Consider the following 25,049-nt stretch of genomic DNA (forward strand, 5'->3'; position numbering starts at 1 on the left):
TGTATTAACTTCAATACATAATTTGTCTCATTTTATATTTATATTTATCCAAAATGATGACCTAAGTTTGTTTCCTTATATATGTGTGTGTGTGTGTGTGTGTATGTATATATATATATGAAATATGTTGTATCTGAATGGACTTTGTTTGCCCTGTCAGTGTCAATGTTTCCCTCCACAAAACAAAGTCTGAGACAGCTAGACTCCAGAAACTCCTAGAAATCCATAAACTCCAGATTATCATTCCCATGCCATCAAGGGAGGCTCTAAGGATCAAGAGAGTTACCTGGTGGATTCCATGAGTGAATGCAGCCCTCAGAGCCGAGGGTTGGGCCTCATGAAGAAAAAGATTCCTGAGGGCATAAGGAAGACACTAGGCACATCAGGCCATGGGGTAGATGAAGGATCAAAGGTTTCAAGATCAGAAGACTAGGTAGAGTGTCCTCACTTCCTGATCTTGCTGAGCTGGGAAGGAAATATCTGCATGAGTAACAGAAGACTAAAAGCCAGCAATATTTTGGTGATCATGTGCATCTGACTCGGCTGCTTGAGGGACAAGTGTGGAAGGAATTTGCACAGAACACCTGTATGGCTCATCGGATGCAATGGGACTGCAATGGCTGGGAGATACTCCCTGATCAGGAAGTATACAGGTTGGGGGCCTATGCTTGTGAGAGCATTCTGCTAAGTAGTTACTAAGTCCTCTGGCCCAGGCATGTTTGTAGAGGGTAGCTCAGGATGTAGTATTGGGCCCAGTGCTGACTCAGCAAGTCCTGCGTCAGCCAAACCACAAGATATGTCAAGTTCCTCGGGGGTGATGGGCTGGGTCTTGACAGATTGTGGAAGACAGAGCTGTGGGTACAAGGGAAATAGACTGAGAGCTAACCTCTCAGGATTTGAGTAGAGCTCTGGAGGGCAGTTGACCTGAGACTTGAAACCTTAGCTTGGTGGCCTGGACCATTCACAGTCTACTTCAAAGGAGCAGAGACTCTCAGTGCTGGAATGAAACATCAGGGCACATCAAACTATACGCCTTCATTTTATTTATTTATTTATTTATTTATTTATTTATTTAGATTGTATTTATTTATTTGACAGAGAGGACACACAGAGAGAGAGCACAAGCACGAGAGTGGGAGAGGGATAAGCAGACTCTCCACTGAGCAGGGAACCCAATGTGGGGCTCCATCCCAGGACCCTGGGATCATGACCTGAGCCGAAGTCAAATGCTTGATGACTGAGCTACCCAGGTACCTCTATACACCTTCTTTGTAGAAAAGAGAAGACTTGGCTTCATTTTAATACATAAGAGGAAAATTGTTGGATAATATGGTTGTTCTATATCCATTTTTTAAAGTATTTTTACTCCCAATGTGGGGCTCAACCTCATGACCCCAAGATCAAGAGTCACTCACATTTCTGATTGTGTCCGCTGGGTGCCCCTATGTTTAATTTCTTGAGAAAACTTGACACTGTTTTCCATAGTGGCTGCACCCATTTACAGTCCACAAAGAGAGCCCATTTACAGTCCCACCAATAGAGCACAGTTCCCTTTCCTTCACATTTTGGCAAAATTCTTCTTTGGACTGCTGAATATTAGTCATTCTAACAGGAGACAGGTGACATCATTTTGGGCTTTGATTTGCATTTCCCTGGTGATAAGTGGTGGTGAACATCTCTTCATGTATTTGTTGGCCCTCTGTGTGTTTTCTTTGGAACAATATCTAGTCTGAACTCTGCTCATCTTGTAACTGCTATCTGTTTTTGTGTTATTGAGTTGTATGAGTCCTTCAATATTGTGGATTTGAGACATTTATCAGTTAGGTAGTTTGCAAATTTTTTTTCCTCTTCAGTATGTTATCTGTTCAATGTGTTGATGACTGAAGATTTCCTTTGCTGTACCGATGGCTTTTAGTTTGATGCAGTCCCAGTTGCTTATTTTTCATTGTAGCCTTTGCTTCTGATGTCAAATCCAAAAATCAGTGTCAAGAAAGATCTCAAGAAACAATCTTCCAAAAAAATGTGTTAAGGGGATGAATGAATAGATCTATTCTGAAGCCTCTGTGCCCCATTGTTTTAATAGGTTCTTGACTGGCTCAGTCGGCACAGCATCTGACTCTAGATCTCAGAATCTGGAGTTCAAATTTTGGTCATGATGCTTATTATAAAAAGGCAAGGGTGTTAATTACATTCTACCTAATTTCCAGCTAGGTATTTTATGGGTGTTGCTCTTTTGTTGAAGTCCTTGCCACATTGTGACTTCTTTATTGTGGATCGGGTGGGAGAGACATTCACTTACATTGCCTTACTTGAGGTTGCCAATGTTTCCAAAGTCACTTATAGTGGAGACTTTTGCTTCCCTATTTTACATTCTTGGAGCTTTTGTTGTAAATCAATTGACTACATATGTGTGGCTTTTCCCCTGGGTTTTCTACTCTGTTCCATTGATCTATGTCTGTCTATAGGCCGATACCATACTATTTTCATTTCTACAACTTTGTAATACACTTTGGATTCAGAAATCATGATGCTTCCAAGTTTGTTTTTTCTCCAGATGGCTTTGGCTATTCAGGGACTTCTGTGATATTATTCACTTTGTAGGATTATTGGTTTTATTTCTAAAAATGCCATTAGATCTTGATGGGGTTTGCACTGAATATTTAGATTGCTTTATGCAGTGTGGACCTTTGCATTACATATATTCTAGTGCTCCATTAGCATGGGATGTCTCCAGACTTCGTTCTGTCTTCTTCAAATTCTTTCATTAATGATTTAAGTTTTCAGTATGTACTATTTCACCTCCAGGTGAAAATAATTCCTGTGTATTTTATTCTTTTTGAGTGATTATCAATTAAAATTATTTTCTTAATTTCTGTTCTTGATAGCATGTTATTTGTGTATAGAGATGAAAATCATTTTTATATATAGAATCTATGTCCTTATGTTTAGGACATAATCCAGCTGTTAGTTCTACAAGGATTTTTGTAGAGTCAATAAGGGATCAAGATATGACACCATCTTCTCCTAATAAGTAAAAAATAAGCTGGGAATATAAGTTGATGTCTTCTAACTGGGAAAAGAGGATACAGATACACTGAGTGATAGTTTTCAAATTGTCTAAAATGTTTTATGTTTAGTGTAAGCAAAGGAATCCATAAACATGGCTTGTTATCTTTTACTGCTTTCTTGCAACCAGATATACAGAGCTGTGTTGTGGACCAGTTATTTCCCACACTATCCCACCGTACACCCTGTGCCTCTTGGGAAGCATCCACCATTCTCCCTAGAGAATTCTATCCTGGAACCCAGAGCCTGACTCAGCTACTCAGAAAATATTTCTTGAAATAGTGCATTTGGGAAAAAGCCCATTTTCCACAGATGTCCTAGAAGACACACTCCAAAACGTTGAATTTTATGGAACTGTTTTGATCTCTCTGTGAATCCTTGAAGATGCCCTACACTGATTGTGTCTTGTTTTGCAGACAGATAAGGGAACTCCTGCAATGATTCCTGTGGCCACCCGAGGGGTGTTTGTGCTCTTAACAAGAACACGGACACTGCTTCACCTCCACAGAAGATACAAGTTAACCTCCTTTTGGGCTTCCTTCACAATCTCAGCGAATTTCTTCAAGGAGAGAATACATATTATTCTACAGATTCTTGCAGACCTATTGACAACTCCCTACAAGTGACAACCTAAGGTACTACAGTGACTTAACTGCATCCATTCTTACAACTACCAATACATAAATTTATAAATGATTGAATGAAGGCCCGTGGACCCTTCCCTCAGAAAGACAGAAGAAGAACCTCAAATGGGTCACAGATCTAAATTCAAGAGCCAAAACGACAAACTCCAGAGAAGAAAGCCTAAGAAGAAATCTTCCTGACCTTAGCTTTGGCATCTGTTTCTTAAGGACGACACAGAATCAACAAGTGGAAGAGCAGGTACATGGGTAAATTGGTCACTGACACAATTGCCTTTCCTCGGGACTCCACACGTGCTCCCAGGCACCAGGCAGGAGCTGTACCACTCATTTCTTTCTACATCTCACTTAACAGTACCCATTACATTCTCCTATTTAAGGATGGGGTCTGTAGCTTCAGAGCCCTGCTTGGGGTCACCCAGCTACAAAGAGGCTGAGTGGGGGCCTGAAATGCTGTCTCTCTGCCATTGGACTCTGTGTTCCATGCACACGGCTCGCCCCTGGAACTCAGAGGTGCACAAAGCTCCACATCCAACCCCCAGGCCTGGAGACCTCACTGAATTCAAGGGGCAGTGGTGCCACCTCTGACTGGGGCTTGTCCTGGGTCTGTTGTCTGACAATGCTGTGCCTTGGCACTGAGAACTCTCCCAGTACCAGCCAGCCTTTTTCTGGGTAGGAGGAGATTTCTCCCTCGGTACGAAGGCTCACATAACCTCAGAGTTGAGAAGTCTCTTCTGAAACATCTGGATGCAACCTTCTTGTGAGACTGGTCCCACAATGCTGGCAAGGCCCTGGGATCAAATCCTGCCTGTAACTCAATGTGGACCATGGAAAGGGGCAGTTTCTTAAAGCCTTGGTTTCCTTTTTCATCAAACCAAGACAGCATTTCTACCTTCCAAATGGAATTGTTAGTGGGATTGACTGACGTGATGGATGCTCTCAAAAGATACTCAGTAATCCTTAGCTTTACCTTCTAAAATTAGCCCACAGGAAGCACATTGCTAACATGGGCTCTGGGTCTCTGCCTTACTGTGTCCCTTCAGCCTGACAATCCAGGCTCCCCTGACTCAGTTGTCCTTCCAGAAAGACTTTATCCCCTCCAGTATGGGATCCCATAACACTGGTGCTCATCCATCAGACCCAGGCCAGCCCTGGGAGAGGATGTCACCTGGAGCTTGTGTCCTGGACATGGACAATCGTCAGTGTGGAGACTGGCAGACTGGAGCCCCTGGAACTGTCACCTGTTTTTGGAACAAACATGGGGGTACCTTGTGATGGGGTTCTTTGTCCCCCAAGCAGGGAAATTAGCTACCCTCAGTTCCATCATGACTGTCCCACTTTTCCCCCACCATGTAATCATTGGTACATAGCATCTTGGCCTCCTTGGCTCCCTGGGTCCCAGAACCTTTTTGTGGTTGGAGTTGAAAGTATTTTATGGGTGCCATTTTTGTTTTTGATGGACTTATTGGTAGGAGGAAGCCTGGCCACTCCCTATAAGCCAACACAAAGCCTGCACCACGGACCAATATGGCAGCACCCGGCCTATGGCAGCCCTTCCCCTAGTGCACAGAGCTCTCCTTTCTCACTGAGTCCCACTCGCTAGTGTTTCTCTCTCTTCCTGCAGGGAGAGCCCCAAATGTTCTCTCTCTAAGGATATCTTCTGTGCCTGGTTATCTCCAGGTTATGGCAGAGAAGACAGGAATTTATGACGATGGTCTCTAATAGAGTGTCAGATCAAGTGGACTCCCACTTACCTGACTTGGAGGAGGAGAGGGGTCTCAGCAGGGAGCACATTCCCCTCTCTAAGACAAGCTTAACGAGGGATACCAAGGTTGATGTTGGCAGGGTCAGGGGGTCACAGCTAGAGCATCCTGAGGGGTGTGGATGAGTGGATGAGGTATGTCCAGTGTCAAAGCCCCTGGTTGAGGCTCTGTCCATCCTGAAGCTTCCATGAGCAGCCAATGTGCTTTGTAAAGGCCTGTCTTGCTCACACAAGTTCAAGTGGTTCTTGCTGTTGCCACTAAAACTACATCTGGATGAACACTTGTCTGTAACCAACTGACCTGCACTGTCTTTAGAGGTTCCTCCCAGAGAGGATGGTGTTCAGGCAGGAAGTACAGGGAGCAAGCTGAGAGGAGTGGCCTGGCCTGCACCCGTCTGATGGCCTGGAGCATGGTCTGGTTGTTCTAGTTAGCATCTGAGTTAAGGACCACGAGGGGCTGGGGTGACTGGAGAGTGTCACAAGACAGGGCATGAGTGAGGTGTGTTCCAGGACACAAGGCAGGAAGCTTGTGGGAGAGGACATATGAGAGGGGGTTGTGGGCAGAGTCTTCCCTTCTCTACGGTCACTCCCAATACCCCGATGGCATCACTGGTGGCTTGTCCACCTCATGATTTCAGGTCTCATCTATAGAATCTGGGATCCCTCCTTTCCAAAGCAAGGCTTCACCTTAATAAATAGAGCATAGAGGAGCCAGCAGCCAGTCCCCCCAAAATGTGGTTAACGGGTGTTCTAGTATTGGTGTTTATAGGAATCATTCCTAAGGAAACAGAGATTTATGGCACCGACATGCTTATCACTTACATTATGAGAGTCAAATGATTGGAAATGGCTTAGTTGTTCAACAGATGGGGCTGCTGAGTGCTGTCACGGTGAATGCCCAAGGGGACAGCAGCGACAGTGCCTGTCCACTTTTGGAGGCATCAGGGAGAACAAGACTGCAGCCCTGGACCATTCCCTGCCCCACTCTGTCACACACATGTGCATGCACATGCGCACAAACACACACACTACACTTACAGGGAAAGGCAGGGAAGACGGACACCGTGTGTTATGGGCGATTATTTCTTGGTAGAAGGAACATGCCTTCTCTTTTCATATTTAAATCATCATTTACTACATAAACATAGTCTAGACAAAACCTAAGGAACTACTTACTTCATTACCTACATGTTAGCAATAAATGATAATATTTAAGATATGATTTTAATATTTTATAATATGCCCATTAGAATAGTTTAAACATAGTCTATCCAGGAAAGTGAAAGAATTGAAAGTGGCTCATGGACCCAGACATTTCTCCTGTAGTTTCTGCTTTTCAAGGCATCCTTACGAAAGGGAACCCTATAACAGATAATGAAAATAGTTCATTGTGGGAATTCCCGTAATCTTTGTTCATTCAGGAACATTCCCATGTAATAAAATGTTATTTGTATATATTTTTTTTTTAAATGTGAAACACTCTTATGTTCTGCAGACAGACAGAGAAGGGCATATTGTAGGATTCCAGGCACAGGAAAATCCATGACAAGGTAAAGTACGTACCGGAGACAGAGAGAAGAGCAGTGGTTGCAGGGACTGTGGTGAGGGAATGAGCAATGAGTGATTAGTAGCACCGGTGTCTCTGTGATGGAAATGATGTAGAAGTAAATGGTTGTGCCAAACTCTGAATATACCCATGAGATGTCAATATAACATTGAAAAGGCTCTGAGTAAGATTTTATGTAAACTCAAATTCTACTTTATTTATTTATTTGTTTTTAAATTTCATTTATTTATTTTGACAGAGAGAATTCACAAGTAGGCAGAGAGGCAGGCAGAGAGAGAGGGTGAAGCAGGCTCCCCACTGAGCAGAGAGCCCGATGTGGGGCCCGACCCCAGGACCCTGAGAACATGACTGAAGGCAGCTGAAGGCAGAGGCTTTAATGAGCTGAGCCACCCAGGCGCCCCAAATTCTACTTTTTTTAATGAAAAAAATCTATTAAGTCATTATACAGGTGTATATAAATCAGAAATATTACAAAGAAGGCAATGACAGGGGAGGGGAAGGCATTGTTTGGGGCTGCAGCCTGTACCAGCTGCTGCTCAGGGGATGAGGCTGGTTGCTCCGCTGAGGCAGCTGGTGATTCAGGCCATTCAGGAACTCCAGGAGCAGGGGCAGGACACTGCTGGACCTCCAGTTCAGGCAAAGACGCTGCTGGCTCTTCCATCCCAGGAGCGTGAATTAGAGCTCTGACTACCACCTCCATTGGCCCCAACAGCACAGGTGAAGTCACTGCTCTTCTTGACTGTTGAGCAACAGCAGCAGGGACTGGGTGGGCCAGCTCAGGCTCCAAAGATGCAGCGGGTGACAGAATGGTTGTTGGGACAGGTTCCTGAGGTGGATCAGGATCTTGCTCTGGTGCTGGTGCTGTAGCTCCAAGAAGAGAAAGTACCATCAGCATGATTGACTTCCCTTTTGTCTTATAAATAAAAGAAACCTTTCCCCCCACTCAATATGGTCTGCATTCAAGACCTAATCCTTGGAAAGTCTCCCCAACTGAAGCCCATGGGGACAGGGATCTGAGACTACTCACTCCTCTCAGACCAATAATTATCTACGGAGGCTTACTCAGTGTGGCCCACGCTCTCTCCTCCTCAGGCCCACATCATTCACCCCCAGTCCTCCTCACCCCCAGCCTCTGGCTTCGTGAGCTCAAGGTGTTGCAGCTGTGAGAGCAGAAGGTGGGCACGATGCTCCAGGTCTGAGCCTGGCATATTGAGCCCCATAAATGCCAGCAGCATATTCAGGCTGAGAAATTCTGGAAACCAATATCCCAGGGAACCCCTGTGGGAACCTGAGCCCCTGGATTTCCAGCTCCTGTCAGAGACCAGTCCTAATCCTTCTCCACCTGTTATCTGTCAGCGCTGCCCAGGACAGGCCTGGTCACAGATGGCAGGCTGGCAAAAAGGCATTATGAGTAGGAGTCCTTGATCAATGGTGTGAGAATTTCTGTCCTTTTGAGGGTAACTGGACACACTCCTCGGTCTGTCTCCTTGCTCACTTGCCACTTGAATTCAACCGCATGTGCCCAGGGAGTGGTGGTGTCTGGCCTCACTGCATACACCACTTACTCTGCACACACCATTTACCCTAACTGCACACACCACTGCTCTGTAAATATCCAAATAAGGACGGAACAAAAGTACTCTGCCTCTATCCAGGCCTTCCCAGCACCCTCCCAATACCTCAAACTTTGCATCCTCTGCCCATGTGCTGCCTTATTCACTAGGTGCTATGAGTGGGTCTCCTTCCACTGACACTAATCTCCCACAGGTTGTAGGTTGTGTGGTCCCTGTCCTCTCACTTGGTCTCCTGAGCACCCTCTGAACACCCAGTGTCCAAGTTCTAACAGGCATCTGTGTGATGGTTCCTAAATCCTTAGTTCAGAGTCCTAGAATTGGGGTAGAGATAGGGCTGGGAGGGGGCAGGGATGGAGAATGACCCTCTTAGGGGTTGAAGCTGTCCTCCATCCCACTATGCTTTTCCACAGTGCTCAGACACCAACCACATCTCCCCAGGACACCTTCTCATTTTCCAGAAAAAGGTCTCAGACTTTTACACTAAAGCAGGAATAACAGATGTGTGCATGAAGGTCCACCAGGCCCTCTAATTCACAGTACCTCATGACCCTGGTGGAGAGGGAAGGCCCTCCTTTATCAACTGAAGCTCACTCACACATTCCACTTCTCCTGAGCTCTGCTGACCTCATTATAGCTGAAGAAAATGCACCCATATCTAGAGGAGGCCAGGGGGCATCACATGAAATGTCTTGTGGATGCTACCACTCATCTTCTGAGCCCCGGCTCGTCTGCACCCCTGGGGTGCTGTCTGTTCTGTGTAGGGATCATATGAAGCTCCTATATAAACGTCTTCACTGAGTGGGATTCCTGAATGCTTGATGATAGAAATGGCACCGAGCCCATCACAGATATCTGAGTGGGCCTGTCTCCCTGCTCACACCCAAATATCCCTGCTCTGTATTCACCCAGACACAGACCCGAGATGGAGTCTCAGATCTCCCTTTCAATGGCAAAACAGCCCAGCTCAAGACCATAGTATTGGTTAGGGATGAGGCAGAGGCTTCGTCATGAGGAGTGGGAGAATGCTCCAATAGTGTGACCACAGGCCCTTTAGCAGACTCCTCCAAAGGAGCAGGCACCCTGGTATACTTTCCCTACATGTCCCCACTGGTTCCCTATAATAACTCTGCCCCAGTTAGGACAAACTGAGGCTTGGGGAAGTTTGGAGACATGCCAAAGTCTCACAACCAGGCATTGGCCAAATCACACTTGGCAGTTAGGGGCAGGGTGCTCACCTTGCAAATAGGAGGTCCAGCATCCCTTGGGTGGTGGCAAAGGCTCGGTATGGAACCAGGAACAGGTAGAAAGAGTTTAGATCTCTTCTTAGGAAGGCAGGTGCCAGGTGTTCTATTTCTGTTTCCAGCGTGTTGGCCTGGTCGGTAAATAGCACAGAGGTCTCATTTCTATTTCTGGTTGAGCTATTTTTACCCTGAGCTGAATCAGAGGAGACATGAGTCAGTGCTATAGCCACCAGGAGAATTGGGTGTTGGAGGGCAGACTGAACCCCCAGATCTCAGTGACTTATGGCAAGAGGTGGCACAAGAGAGTCCACAGCTCTAAAAAGAAAAGGGTGAGTCGGTGTTTCATTGGGTTAATCATAAGGCTCTTGGTTTTGGATCAGTTCGTGTTCTTTATCCTGAGACTGAGCTCCTCATAGGACTGAGCACGTAGGGTGGTGTCTGCTTGAGGATTCTGTCTCTCCCTCTGCTTCTCCCCACTCTCTCCATGCCTCTCTCTCAAATCTGTCAATCGACCAATCAATTAATAGACCTTTAAGGAAAAAGAAAAAAGTTTCTTGGCATCCATATAAAGAATTGAAGTAAATGATGTCTGAACTGATAGTATCTCAGGCCACTTTGTGAGCTGAGTACTGATAGGACCACCCTGCATGAATGGCAGGAATCCTGTGATTTTTTTTATTTATTTCTTTTCAGTGTAACAGAATTCATTGTTTATGCACAACACCCAGTTCTCCATGCAATACGTGCCCTCTATAATACCCACTACCTGGCTCCCCCAAACTCCCACCCCCTGCCCCTTCAAAACCCTCAGGTTGTTTTTCAGAGTCCATAGTCTCTCATGGTTCATCTCCTCTTCCAGTTTCCCTCAACTTTCTTCTCTTCTCCATCTCCCTATGTCCTCCATGTTATTTGTTATGCTCCACCAATAAGTGAAACCATATGATCATAGACTCTCTCTGCTTGACTTATTTGACTCAACATAATCTCTTCCAGTCCCGTCCATGTTGCTACAAAAGTTGGCTATTCATCCTTTCTGATGGAGGCATAATACTCCATAGTATATATGGGCCACATCTTCCTTATCCATTCGTCCGTTGAAGGGCATCTTGGTTCTTTCCACAGCTTGGCGACCGTGGCCATTGCTGCTATAAACACTGGGGTACAGATGGCCCTTCTTTTCACTACATCTGTATCTTTGGGGTAAATACCCAGTAGTGCAATTGCAGCGTCATAGGGAAGCTCTATTTTTAATTTCTTGAGAAATCTCCACACTGTTCTCCAAAGTGGCTGCACCAACTTGCATTCCCACCAACAGTGTAAGAGGGTTCCCCTTTCTCCACATCCTCTCCAACACACGTTGTTTCCTGTCTTGCTAATTTTGGCCATTCTAACTGGTGTAAGATGGTATCTCAATGTGGTTTTAATTTGAATCTCCCTAATGGCTAGTGATGATGAACATTTTTTCATGTGTCTGATAGCCATTTGTATGTCTTCATTGGAGAAGTGTCTGTTCACGTCTTCTGCCCATTTTTTGACATGATTATCTGTTTTGTGTGTGTGTTGAGTTTGAGAAGTTCTTTATAGATTCTGGATATCAGCCTTTTGTCTGTACTGCTTTTTTACAAATATCTTCTCCCATTCCGTGGGTTGCTTTTTTGTTTTATTGACTGCTTCCTTTGCTGTGCAGAAGCTTTTGATCTTGTTGAAGTCCCAAAAGTTCATTTCCACTTTGCATTTGGAGACATATCTTGAAAGAAGTTGCTGTGACTGTTATCAAAGAGGTTACTTCCTATGATTTCCTCTATGATTCTGATGGCTTCCTGCCTCACGTTGAGGTCTTTTATCCATTTTGAGATTATCTTTGTGGATAGTGTAAGAGAATAGACGAGTGTCATTCTTCTACATATAGCTGTCCAATTTTCCCAGCACCATTTATTGAAGAGACTGTCTTTTTTCCACTGGATATTTTTTCCTGCTTTGTCGAAGGTTATTTGACAATAGAGCTCAGGGTCCCTAAATGGGCTCACTACTGTGTTCCACTGGTCTATGTGTCTGTTTTTATGCCAGTACCATGCTGTCTTGGTATCTTGGTAATCACAGCTTTGTAGTAAAGCTTGAAATCAGGTAACACGATGCCCCCAGTTTTGTTTTTCTTTTTCACCATTTCCTTAGCAATTCAGGGTCTCTTCTGATTCTATACAAATTTTAGGATTATTTGCTCCAGCTGTTTGAAAAATATTGGTGGAATTTTGATCAGAATTGCATTAAAAGTATAGATTGCTCTAGGCAGTATAGACATTTTAAAAATGTTTATTCTTCTGATCCAATAGCATGGAACGGTCTTCCATCTTTTTGTGTCTTCTTCAATTCCTTTCGTGAGTGTTCTGTAGTTCCTCGAGTACAGATCATTTACCTCTTTGGTTAGGTTTATTCCCAGGAATCTTATGGTTCTTGGTGCTATAATAAATGGAATCGATTCTCTAATTTCCCTTTGTGCATTTTCATTGTCATTTTATAGGAAAGCAACTGATTTCTGTACATTGACTTTGTACCCTGCCACATTACTGAATTGCTATATGAGTTCTAGTAGTTTGGGGATGGAGTTTTTTGGGTTTTCCATATAAAGTATCATATCATCTGCGAAGAGAGAGAATTTGACTTCTTTATTACCAATTTGGATACCTTTTATTTCTCTTTGCTGTCTGATTGCTGTTGCTAGGACCTCTAATAGTATGTTGAAGAAAAGTGAGAGTTGGCATCCTTGTCATGTTCCTGATCTCAACGGGAAGGCTGTCAGCTTTTTCCCATTGAGGATGATATTGGCTGTGGGTCTTTCATAGAGAGATTTGATGGAGTTCAGGAATGTGCCTTCTATCCCTATACTTTGAAGTGTTTTAATTAGGAACGGATGCTGGATTTTGTTAAATGCTTTTTCTGCATCAATTGAGAGGACCATGTGGTTCTTCTCTCTTCTCTTTTCTTGATTTGTTCTATCACAATGATTGATTTGGAATGTTGAACCACCATTGCACCCAGGGATGAATCCCACCTGGTCATGATGGATAATCTTTTTAATGTGCTGTTGGATACTGTTTGCTAGGATCTTGTTGAGAATCTTAGCATCCATATTCATCAGTGATATTGGTCTGAAACTCTCCTTTTTGGTGGTGTCTTTGCCTGGTTTGGGGATCAAGGTAAGGCTGGCTTCATAAAAGGAGTCTGGAAGTCTTCCTTCTGCTTCAATTTTTTGAAACAGCTTCAGGAGAATAGGTGTTATTTCTCCTTTGAAAGTTTGGTAGAATTCCACAGAGAATCTGTCAGGTCCTGGGCTCTTGTTTTTTGGACGGCTTTTGATCACTGCTTCAATCTCGTTACTAGATATTGGTCTATTCAGGGTGTCAATTTCTTCCTGGTTCAATTTTGGGAGTTTCTAGTTTTCCAGGAATGCATCCATTTCATCTAGGTTGCTTAACTTATTGGCATATAACTGTTGATAATAACTTCTGATGATTGTTTCTATTTCCCTGGTGTTAGTTGTGATCTCTCCCTTTTCATTCATAATTTTATTGATTTGGGCTTTCTCTCTGTTCTTTTGGATTAGTGTGGCCAGTGGTTTATCTATCTTATTGATTCTTTCAAAAAACCAGCTTCTAGTTTCATTGATACGTTCTACTGTATCTCTGGTTTCTACCTCATTGATCTCTGCTCTAATCTTGATTATTTCCCTTCTTGTGTGTTCTTGGTTTTGATTCACCAGTTCTTTAAGTCGTAGAGACAGCTGGTGTATTCTGGATTTTTCAATTCTTTTTGAGGGAGGCTTGGATGGCTATGTATTTCCCCCATAGGACCGCCTTTGCTGTATCCCATAGATTTTGGAGTGAAGTGTCTCTATTCTCATTGGTTTCCATGAATTGTTTAAGTTCTTCTTTGATCTCCTGGTTGATCCAAGCATTCTTAAGTAATGTGATCTTTAGCTTCCAGGTGTTTGAGTTCCTTCTGAACTTTTCCTTGGGATTGAGTTCCAGTTTCAAAGCATTGTGATCTGAGAATATGCAGAGAATAATTTCAGTATTCTATTATCGGTTGAGCCCTGATTTGTGACCCAGTATGTGGTCTATTCTGGAGGTTCCATGTGCACTTGAGAGCATGAGCATTCTGTTGTTTTAGGGTGGAATGTTCTGTGTGTGTGTGTGTGTGTGTGTGTGTGTGTGTGTGTGTGTGTGATATATATTTCATCTTTTCCATTGTGTCATTCAATGCTCTTGTTTCTTTATTGATTTTCTGCTTGGATGATCTATTACTGAAAGAGGTGTGTTAAGATCTCCTACTATTAATGTATTCATATCAATATGACTCTTTATCTTGGTTAATAGTTTTCTTATGTAATTGGCTGTTCCCATATTGGGGGCATAGTTTTTTACAATTGTTAGATCATCTTGGTGGATAGTCCCTTTAAAAATTACATAGTGTCTTTCTGTATCACTGACTATAGTCTTTAGTATAAAATCTAATTTATCTGACATGAGAATCACTACCCCAGCCTTCTTCTGAGGCCCATTGGCATGAAAGATTTTTCTCCATCCCTTCACTTTCAGTCTGGATGTATCTTTAGGTTCGGAATGAGTCTCTTTTAGATAACATATGGATGGTCCTGTCGTTTTATCCAATCGGCAACCCTCTGTCATTTTATGGGCACATTTAGGCCATTCACGTTGAGAGTGATTATTGAGAGATACGTTTTTATTGACATCGTGTTACCTTTGAAGTCATTGTTTCTATAGATTGTCTCCATATATTTCTGTTCAATGATATTCTTAGGATTTTTCTTCTTTTATAGAACCCCCCTTAATATTTCTTGTAGTGTCAGCTTGGTGGTCGCATACTCTTTTAAGCCTTGCTGTTCTTGGAAATTCTTTCTCTCTCCATCCATTTTGAATGTCTTGCTGGATAAAGTATTCTTGGCCGCATGTTCTTCTCATTTAGTGCCCTGAATATATCTTGCCAGCCCTTTCTGGCTTGCCAGGTTTCTGTGGACAGATCTGACATTATTCTGATGGGCTTTCCTCTGTACGTAAGGATCTTCTCTGTCCTAGCTGCTTTCAGGAGAGCCTGTCTACAACTATGATTCCTCATTCTTACTATCAGGTGTCTTGAGGACTTTTGAGATTCTATAATCTCGGGTGGAGACCGTTTTGCCTCTAGTACATGAACGCTGGTTCCATTCACGAGATTGGGAAAATTTTCATGGAGAATTTGTTCCATTATATCTTCTAGACTTCTTTCTTTCTCCTCCCCTTCAGGGATTCCAATAATTCTGACGTTGGAACGTCTCATGGCATCATTTATTTCCCTGATTCTGTTTTTTTGTGGCTTCTAAGCTGTTTGTTCCAGGCTTCCTCCTGATCCTTTCTCTCTATCTGTTTGTCCTCCAGATCACTAATTCTCTCTTCTGTCTCAGTTACCCCAGCTTTGAGAGAATTTAGATTAGATTGGAACTCATTGAGAACTTTGTGAACATCATCACTGATGGCTTTCAGTTCTGCACTAACATTGTGAACGTCTTCCCTGGTGGCTTTCAGTTCTGCCCTTATCAATTCCATTTTGTCATCCATGGCTTTCTCTAAACTAGCTACTGCCTGGATAATTGTTAGCCTGAATTCCCTTTCTGACATATTGTCTATGTCGATAGCCATTAGCTCTGTTGCAGAAGGCCCAGCCTCTGAATTTTTCTTCTGTTGGCATTCCTCCTCCTAGTCATTTTGGTGAGAGATGGTTGAATGGATGTAGCTGGATAAATCAACCGTAGTGCCGTCGAGGTGCACCCTGGAATGCTTCTGAGCAATCAAGAGTCCCCACCCATATGAAAGAAAAAAGAAATAAAGAAAAAAGAAAAAAAAGAGAGGGGGGGAAGAAAGATAAAATAAAAGAGAAGTCTCAGCTCAAATGGGCCCCAAGGTAATATTTATGAAGTATACAAACAAAAACAGACAAGCAAATAGGCTGATAAAAGTTGATGACAAGAGAAATATATATATTATATACAAAACAAAAAAGAACCTCATCAAAAAGAATTTGAAGTATAATATTTATATACTACCAGGACAAACACAAATGCACAGAAACACTGGCAGAAGAAAAAGATGGGAGAGTGGCTATAAATTCTGAGTGTGGGTAAGGAAGTTTATTTTCATTCTTCCTGGATGTATCTTAATATCCTTGTTAAAGGATTGAACTTTCCTAAGATAAAGGGGGATTAAAAATTGGTTTACCTATAGGGGTAGCATTGATTCGGGAAAGGGGATTACCTTGAAGTTTAACTCTATATGAATATTAAAAAATAAAAATTAAAAAAAACTAAAATAAAATAAAATTTAAAGAAATTTAAAAAATAGAAAAGGAAAAGAAAAACATGGGTATATGTATCAAAAAGTTCAAGTTTAAAGGTTATTATGGATTTTGATGTACTGGACCTCTCACTGTGATGGTAAATAGGTTAAAAATTATGTATAAAAAATGAACCAGAATAGTGGGTACAAATTAAAAATAAAAGTTGTATCTATGAAGTAGTGGTGGTTGTTCTCTTGCCCTTTTTTTTTTTTTTTTCCGGTAGGCTTTCTGGGCAAGGGCCTGCCGTGTTGGTTTTCAGGCAGTGTTTCCTGAGTTAAGTCCTCCAGCCCCCCTCAAGGGTGTGGACTCTGAGGAAACTGGTTTTTCAGGCTTTTGTTCTCTGGAGGTTTTTGGTTTGTTTGTTCATTTGTTTTCTCTCGCCTTGACAGCTTTTGATGGTTTTTAGAGGTTCAGAGGAAAGCAAACTGCACCCAGACCTCCCTCTCAGAGAGAGAATCCTCAGTCTGTTCCCCTCTGGGTGCTACAGAGCACAGAAATTCCACCTTGGCCGCTGGCAGAGCACGTTCCCAGTCGCGGTCCCTGTGGACGCAGGAACTCCTGCTTGTACCCAAAACCAGACAGCAGCGTCTGTCTGGGTAGCTCAGACCATCAGAGAGGTCCCAAGCAGTGATAGCACACTGAGATTTGCCCACTGGCCTGGGCTAGTGGTGCTCAGACTTTCCAGGTCTGAAAGCACCGGGTTGGGGCCTGCACTGTGGGGCGGGACTCAGACTCATAGCACTGCGTGCAGAATGCAAAAAGGCTGTGGTCCTACTGGCTGTCGAGGCTCCCAGCCCCTCATGGGACCAGAAGCCCACATGCTCTCAGGCGTGCTGGCGGATCAGGGACCAAGACCTGGTGTCCCCTCCGCACTCTTTCTGGCTCAGCGCCAGGGGTGGCTGTCCTTGGTCTGGGGACTTAAGCCCCTGTCCCTAACTGCCCCGATTCTCACAATTTTCCCCCACGATCCTTTGCTCTTTTTGAGTGCTTTCAACCAGACTCCAAGTTAATGCTTGTCCCCAGTCGCAGGCCACTCTCCTATTGGGGTATTACCTTCCAAAGGTCGCTTCTGGTGGTTCCCTCCCACTTTTGTTTATTTTCCAACATCAGTCCAAGGTTCCTATTCTGCTTTACCTGCCCACTGGTCTCTTCTGCCCCCGTAGAGATCCAGACATGTATAATTCAAATCTCAGGCTGATTTCATGGGTGATCGGAGTTCTTTAGTAGGTAATCTGCTCACTAGGGTACAGGTTGAAATGGCGCCTCCTCCTAGTCCTCCACCATCTTGCCAATCCTGTGATTTCTGATAACATATCCCATTCTTGAGACTGGAACATAGAGGTGTTTCAGGTGAGGGGTCCTAGGATATTAGGGTGTGAAGGATATAGGATGAAGCACTGTGCATTGGCAACAGAAGGGGATCACATCAAAGTCCTGCATCAGTAAAGGGCTCACTGGCTGTGATAAATGACTGGCCTTCTGGGATGGTGTGTAACGCAATGAGACCCCTTATCCTGGCCCTGGAGGGACCCCAATAATGTGTTCCTTCAAAACAAAAGGGCAGAGCAAGAGACATAGTACCATGGGCTAAAGGTCCCTGTGGATAAAACTCCCAACTCACCATGATCATTTGCAAGACTTGCAGAACTTGGGGAAGAACTGTTGGGCCAATGGGGACACCTGAGAGCACGAGATAGGAAAATGCATAGTCCAGTGCAAAATGACTCTAGATAAATGAGATGAGACATGGTTTAAAGTTGCTTTAATGATATTCTTATAAATATGTGGACAATGACTCTGCTTCTGTCCAAAGCGTGGGCAGGACCATGAGGGCTAGTTTGGGAAAGAGATGGGAGGGAGATGCATGTGATTACTGGACTCTAGGAGCCCAGGCTGGCTTCTAGGAAATGAGGCCCTTTGTGCTGCATTGGCATCCTGGGAGTGGGATCTCCCAACACCTGCACTCACCTCGAGCCAGTGATGGATTCTGTTGGCAGTGTGGGGCAGCTTCTTGGCCTTCAAGGAGGTAGAGCAGGGGAGCTCATCATTCAGCTCCTGCCCCTCTCCTTTGTAGATCTCTGTAAAGACAGCACCCAGCAGCCAGGCATGAGGCCTCAGAGCCCTGTCTGGATGCCTTTGGTGGTCTTCAGACCAAGGGCACTCCATTACAGACACACCACACCCCAGTATGCACACACCTCCATCAAGGAGATAAATGTGACACAGCTTCAGGATCTTGTACAGGCTCTGGCACATGTAAGATGCACCTCAGGGATCCTCTCCCACCCTGCCCACAGTGACATTGGTGTGAACAAGAGGGGATCACCAGGCTATCCACTGTGCTCAACGTACTATAGCTCATGGTCAGGAAACCCCACATATTCCTTGTTAGGTTCCGTGATCAAAGGAGCGAGACTGATACAAAGTGTAGGTCAAGCAAAGCTTTATTTCACACCAAGCATTGAGAATCAAACTGATTGTTAGGGGCCATCTCTTACGAAGAGACGATGATGATGACCCCGACAAGGCCAGTTCCAAGAAGGCCGCTCCAGACAAGGCCAGTCTGGATGAGGCCGCTCCAACAAGGCTGCTCCCCAGACAAGGCCACTCCCCAGACGAGGCCACTCTGGACAAGGCTGCTCCCTGGACAGGCTGCTCCCCGGAGAAGGCCACTCCCGACGAGGAAGAGGGGATGATGACTACGAGGACGACAGCCCCAATGATGCAGTCTCTGCTCCCCATGATGCTGCTCCCGATGAGGCCACTGCCGACGAGGCCACGCCCCAGACAGGGCCACTACCCGGAATGAGGCTGCTCTGGCGAGGCCGCTCCCCAGATGGGGCCGCTGCTCTGGCGAGGCCACTCCAACGAGGCCGCTCTCCAGACGAGGCTGCTCTGGCAAATCCACTCCCCAGACAAGGCCACTCCCCAGAAGGAGGCTGCTCTGGCAAGGCCACTCCCCAGACGAGGCCGCTCCCAACGACTCTAACAGTTCTTACTGCTCTGGCGGTCTTACTACTCCTACTAGCCTCGCAAACCAACTTTTATAGAGGCACTTTTAGCCGGGCTATACACAGGTAGCCAATGAGATTGCAATACACAGAGAAAACTGCTAGGTTACACACGGGCGGCCAATTGAATTTCAATTTACCCTAGTAGATATATGCGTGCCCCTCTGATTGTATGTCTTCACTTGGCCTGACCTGCCCTTGTATCTAGGCTTTGCAAGGAAGTTCTGGGAGGGGCAGGGTCAATCTAAGTTCACTGCAACAATATGGCTCCCTCTGATTAAGTAGGCCCTTACATTCCTCTTTCCCTAAAACTCAAGAGGAAGGGATGGAGCTGCCCTTGGATGGTTCATAAAGGTGTACATTGCCTAGTCTGCTCAGTATTAAGTACCTTATGGCACCTCCTGCCAAATGCCCTAAGGTAATGGGGGCGAGATTTTGGGCCAATGTCTGCAGCATGTGAAAAGACCAATTCCCTGGGGTTTCTGGAAGACAGACCCCTGGAAAGTAGGCAAGCAGCAAGAGAATATCTTGCCATGTCAGATTTGTCTAGCCAAGTAACCCTGATATGGACTACACTAGAATGTGGGTGCCTGGTTGCAGGGGTTCCAAGTTCTGTTGCGGTCTGTGGTCAAGGAAGTGACATCACTGCCTGGGATCCCCTACCGCAGGCCATTCCTGGTTTGACACCTAAGCAAACAGTGCTCTGGTTTGCCATCTCCTCATCCCTTTTCTGCATGCAAGGCCACATCTGTACACAGTGACACCAACACACCCCTCTCCACAGGGCCCCAGGGAAGATCTGGGTGCAGCCAGGGCCCCAGCTTCGAAACACATCTGGTTTCAGACATAACTCTCTATTCTTACCTGTTTTTGACCCTAGATAAGCTATTGTGCCTGACAGGGATGGTCTTTTCTGTAAAATATGGATGAGTTTAGCATGTCCTTCTACCAGGTATCCACAGCCATAGGTTGGATAATATCTATGATGTTAGAGGAGTAGTGTCACATGTAGGAAATACGTCCAGCCAAATTTCCTTCCTCCTATCAACGTCTTTGAATCTGCTACTAGTCAGATTCCACCCATAGTCCCTACTGGTTTGTGTGTTTTTGTGTGCACATGCACACTTGCTTCTGTGTGCACAAATGTGTTCATCAGTGCTGACCTTCTAGAGTCCCAGAAGATGACAGCCACACCTACAACAGGTGGGTAATAGCTTCACAAGATCTTAGACTTCTAATTTTCAATGCAAACCCTAAAGAAGGGACTGGAGCCTTGGCCATTTATGGTCAGAACGCACCCTTACCCTTAGAGACTGCCTGTCCTGAGATGCAAGCCATTACCTCCTTTCCAAAAGGTGTGATGTACATAGGGGTCCATTCAGTTGTTGCCATAACCTAGGGTCCCTCTCAGACAAGAACATGGGGAGATGTCCCTTTTCTAGGATATCAATGGTCACCCTCAGCCTAATACCATTTCCATATCTATAGCCACTCCCTTCTAGACAACCTTTTCCAGAGCCCTCAGCGAATGGCTAGGTGCACCAGAACTTCACCTTTGAGGATACACAAAGAGCTGATCTCATGCCTGGTAAGCCTTCCTACCTGTCTGATTCTGGGCAAGGCACTGACCCTGTAGGGATCATCACCTTCTCCCCTCAGAGGCTCCATTGGTGCCCCAACTCCTCTGTGTACATCCTTGTGTAACCCCCTCCTCTGAATGTGGTCTGGATATAGTGATTCAATTCTGTTCGACAGAACATGGGAACATGACCCAAAGACCTTGCTGAGATTTGGATATAAAAGCTCATTGCCCAGCCCCATTTTGAATCTGACCCATGTTCTCTCTGAGATCCTCAGACTGGAGTGCAAGCCCCTAGGTTGAACCATGACACAGACATATATATGCTTGTGGCCTAGCACTGTGGGTCAACAACAGACAGAACTCGGGTTTTTGAGATGGGCTGTATCTGGCCCATGCCCCTAAGTGATCTCACGTTCTCACTGAAGCAGGTTCTACCTTTTTGTTGTCAACAGCCACAACCTAATGAGAGACGCTGGAAGGAGACCCCGGCTAAGCACTGCTGGATTCATGATCCCCTGAGGCCGGGAGACAGTGTTTGTGGTTTCGGCCACTGAGTGTGTGGAAATGCAGTCACACAGCACTGGGAGAAGGGCACTGATACTGTCGAACTGCCCCTGGCCTGGGCCCTCCTACGATCCCTCTCTGCTCTCTTCCTCAGCCTCCTCTGGACACCCTGGCCTCCTTTCTAACCTCCACTCTGGGAACATCGAAATCTGCCTCCAATCGTCTGCTCCATGGTGTCCTCTGCCAGGCTGAATACACTCAGATTTGTGCAGGGTTGTCTCCTTCTTTTCCTGCCACAGGAATTCTCAGTGTCATCTCAGGATAGCCTTGTCATACCCCTCACCTGGTGGAGCTCAGGACTTAGATGTAGTCCTTTGCTCTTTTCCTGTGGAGCAATTGCTCTTTTCAATCTCATTTTTGTTTCTTGTTTGCCCATCTTCTCCTCTAGACCCTGAGCTCGTAGAAGGAGAACCTGCTTGACTGATAAGCACTGGTACCATCTGAGTGTGCAGTGCCAAGTGACTGAATGAACGGGAGACAGGATCCATCCCAACACTGACCAGCCCCATCGCTTGAGCCTCATCGATTTTGGTAATCTGTAAGTTCTTTAGTTTGGTTTTGGTTTTTTAGTTAACTCTGCCTGATGTGGTGCTCAATCTCATAACCAAGAGATCAAGTATCCTACTGACTGAGGAAGCCAGGTACCTCTTTGGTCATTTTTAAAGGTTTTTAGCTGATAACTCTTGAAGTTCACTTGGTGATTTCAACATGTTTTAGGTATACTACATTATGCTAAATTACCAGGTAACTCCCTACATTTTGGTAGCATGTCACCACAGATTTTCCCCAATGACAGTGATGAGGGGCTCTTCAGATTAGGAGACTGAAATCCTTTATGTGGTCTTTCAGGAATGCAGATTCCCCCCACCATGGGCCTTCTTACTCCCTGGGTTGTCATGCACCTCTGACGCCATCAGCACAAGAGAAAAGATGACAAAGAAATACACAAAGGAGGGTGTTTCCAGCCAGGTCTTGAAGGCCTAAGTGTACACTTTTGTGCTCAATCTTTTATTTATTTTTTCAGGGTTTTCTTTATTAGAGGGTAAAGAGCACAAGCAGGTGGGGAGGGGCAGAAGGAGGAGAACCAGCACAATGCTGAGGTGAGGAGGACAGGGTGTGGCTGATATAGACTGGTGGAGGAGACAGCTTAGGCTACACAGAGCGAGTCTCCATCAACTGGGAGTCCAGGAGTAATGAGGACTCTCAGATCCCAGTGCCATTCACCTGCCATCAGGGGAGACCTTCCAGGGATTGCTTCATGGAGTCAGAGAACATTGAGAGTTGGGAAATTTTTCCTTTATTTAGGAGGGACATGAAAATTCAATATTGGTGATGATAATTTCTCTTCTTGGACCTGCAGCACCAGCCCGAGAAGAAGATCCTGAACACCCTCAAGAGCAACCTCTAGCTCTCACTGTGGTGCCTGCGGCAGCTTCAGAGCTCAATTGGCATGGGTGGGAATAAGTTGTGCTTGTGATATGACTGTGGATACAGCAGAGGGGCGGCACCTTACTGAAGGAGCCTACTGCAACGTTTTTATTGACAATGAAGTGCTTGATTGAAACACATAGGAGTTGACTACTATGGGGGACATTGATGGCTTTAAACTTTTCAAGTGGTGAAGTGGGGTGGAATCCCAGATGTGACAGCATGACCTCATGATCCCAGGGGTCAGAAGATGAACAGGTGGGGACAGAATACTTCAGAATTCCCAGATATCACTTAGAGAAAAATGGCTGAAAACCATAAAGCTAGGCCCTGGCTTTCTGCTCTGTGTTGCCCTATACTCTGAATCACAGCATGATTGGGTGTCCACTTTCCTGAGAGGGGTCCAGCAAAAAACAGAAGCGTGACAAGACTTCCAACACCCTGGAGGTATGGTGGGACCTGGATCAGGTCCCACATCAGGTGCCCAGCTCCATGAGGAGTCTGCTTCTCTCTCTGACCTTCTCCCATCTCATTCTCTCTCTCACTCTCTCTCTCTCAAATAAATAAATAAAATCTTTAATCACAAAAAAAAACTGAAGTTAGAACTCAGTTCCATGCCTGAGTTAAAAATGCTTTGTCACTGGGAGCATGAAGACAGAGTTCTGACAGAAGCTGAGGAGTTAAGACTGGTGGATTTTTTTTCCTCTGATGGCGCACTGCAGAGCTGGGGTGCAAATTTTCAGCTCCTAGGTAGAGAGCAGGGTGCAGCGATATTCATCTCATCCATTCGTGCTGCAAGACTTCAGGGAGTAAAACAGCGCCGCCTCATACTGGAATCCAGAGCTGCTTACCCGGAGGCCTGTCTCTGCTGCTTAGGGGAGCTGCACCAGCTGGAGTCCACTTGAGGATCAGGGCAAGAGATCCCTCCCCCAGAAGACCATCACAAACAACTCACTCCTCTCAAGTGTACTGATAATAGAGGGCTGGAAAGCTTCAGAGCTTAGGGAAAACACTAAGTAACATTCTTTGAATTTTAATCTTGTAGCCTTTTATTTATTTTTTCAGGTTTTTCTTATTTTTAATCTCTTTTTAAATAATTTGTATTAGAGGGAGAGCGTGGGGGAGGTGTTGGGCAGAGGCAGAGAATCTTCAAGCAGACTCCCTACTGAGCATAGAGTCCAACTCTGGGCAGGATCCCAGGGTCCAAAAGAAAAATACCTGAGCTGAAACTCAACAACTGAGCCACCTAGGCTCCCCTGCAAGAGAGCTTCAAATGAGAAGAAATTCAAATTATATCAATCCTAAATACGTAAGAATAAAAAGGAAGAGTAGGAGAAGGAAGAGAAACAAGAACGACAAGAGCAGAGGAAGAGTAGTCAAGGAGTAATATGAATTTTACTAAAGTGTGACATGAGACAAAACTAGAAAGAAAGAAAGAACTGTATTAGTAGTATCTTTGCGGTATGACCAAATGTGTTTTATTTTTATTCTACATACTTGAAAAAATACTTGAAAAAATTGTTTCAATTGTATCTTTAATATTTAAAGAAAAGATGTTATATAATTTACTTTCTCAAATGTCTTAGGACTTCTGCCAGGAATTCTCCTCAACCACACTGCAACGCCAAAGGTCTTGGAGGTGATCCTCGACTGTGTTCTTGAACTTGAACCAATAATACTAGTCATTCCTGCATCATGTTTGTTTCTTTAATTGTCCTTACCACAATGATAAGTACTTACTAATTTAGTTATGTACATATTAAGTGTGGTTTTCTCTCCCACTTATCAATGCCAAAAGGCATTTTATTCCTAAGGGAGACTTTATACTTTATAGTACATTCTGTGATTTTCTTTCTTTTACCAGATTGCTCTAGGTCATCACCAACCCACTCGATGAGAATATACTATTTTGTTCAATCAAAACTAAGCAAGAGTTTTAACCCTCCTTCTGAAAAAGAATCTCTTCTTGCTTGGCAAAGACCTGTCCCATGTGTTAGGGGCATTGCCACTAGGGTACTTCCTATGTAACACCATTAAACTTTCCCCAGGAAACCAACCATAAGTCATGGAGTTCCTAGTTCATCCCTTCACGCTCCTTGTCTGGGCTGCATGGGCTTCTATACACAGTAAACAAACTGTCTTCTGCTTGGTATTTAGCCTTGTGTAGTATGGGCTATCGCTACTGCATCAGATTTGCCCAAAGTCTAGTTATGTCTCATATATTGT

At 44.7% G+C, this 25,049-nt stretch overlaps 1 long non-coding RNA gene across 1 annotated transcript; it reads left to right on the forward strand.

Annotated features, from left to right (window-relative positions):
- Positions 1-10,046: 10,046 nt before the first annotated feature.
- LOC308343660 lies at positions 10,047-24,240 on the forward strand. The gene is made up of 3 exons (XR_013966892.1): positions 10,047-10,180; positions 21,784-21,933; positions 22,756-24,240. It is a non-coding gene; the product is annotated as an uncharacterized lncRNA (long non-coding RNA).
- Positions 24,241-25,049: the final 809 nt, after the last annotated feature.

The sequence above is a fragment of the Martes martes genome (assembly GCF_963455335.1).
Source record: "Martes martes genome assembly, chromosome: 5".
NCBI classification, from domain to species: domain Eukaryota; kingdom Metazoa; phylum Chordata; class Mammalia; order Carnivora; family Mustelidae; genus Martes; species Martes martes.